The sequence below is a fragment of the Sinocyclocheilus rhinocerous genome, unplaced genomic scaffold (assembly GCF_001515625.1).
Source record: "Sinocyclocheilus rhinocerous isolate Xijiao unplaced genomic scaffold, SAMN03320098_v1.1 scaffold184, whole genome shotgun sequence".
NCBI lineage: Eukaryota > Metazoa > Chordata > Actinopteri > Cypriniformes > Cyprinidae > Sinocyclocheilus > Sinocyclocheilus rhinocerous.
The window spans coordinates 323654-324260 of NW_015659717.1; the positions used below are offsets into that span (position 1 = coordinate 323654).

General features: G+C 41.4%; 1 protein-coding gene across 2 annotated transcripts in view; it reads left to right on the forward strand.

Moving 5' to 3' along the window:
* LOC107724195 (zinc finger protein 704-like) overlaps window positions 1-607 on the forward strand; it is a 67935-nt gene that overhangs the window by 64920 nt on the left and 2408 nt on the right. The gene's annotated exons all lie outside the window — the stretch shown is intronic.

Here is a 607-nt window from a genome sequence, read left to right on the forward strand (position 1 = left end):
TATGTGGGGGCGTGTTAGAACGAGCCGTTTTAGGTAGGCGTGGTTGACTCTTAACTTTTATAAAGAATATCTCTTTGGATTTGAGACTTTAGTCTTACAGATCTTCTTTATGCACCAAGAGCTTGTAACACTCCAAAGAGAAAGGAAAAATTGAAAAAATTGAAAATGACCCCTTTAAGTTTTGTTCTCATCCGATAGTGTCAGTGCCTTCAAATCCGTAATATTACCGAATATTAAGTGTCTTTTGAGCCCCACTAAGCAAGCAAAAGGTGACAGTGGCAGGGAACCCAAACTCCATCATTTGACAGAAATGGAGGCAAAAACCTTGGGACCAGTTCTCCCCTGGCCAAATGAACAGTTTAAGAACGGTTTAAGGAGGCTGCAAGATTGATGTTATTCAGTAAATTTTGCATCAGTCTCTTTCTGCATAAAGATCAGCATACATCACACTGGCATTAGGGGAAAAGGAGCGTTGTAGTCTGAACATGAAGGTAGAGTTGCTATTTAGCCAGCAGAGTTGTGGACTCGAGTCGCATGACTTGGACTTGACTCGGACTCGAATCCCAAATTTGAGGACTTGTGACTTGACTCGACATAATCAAAGAAG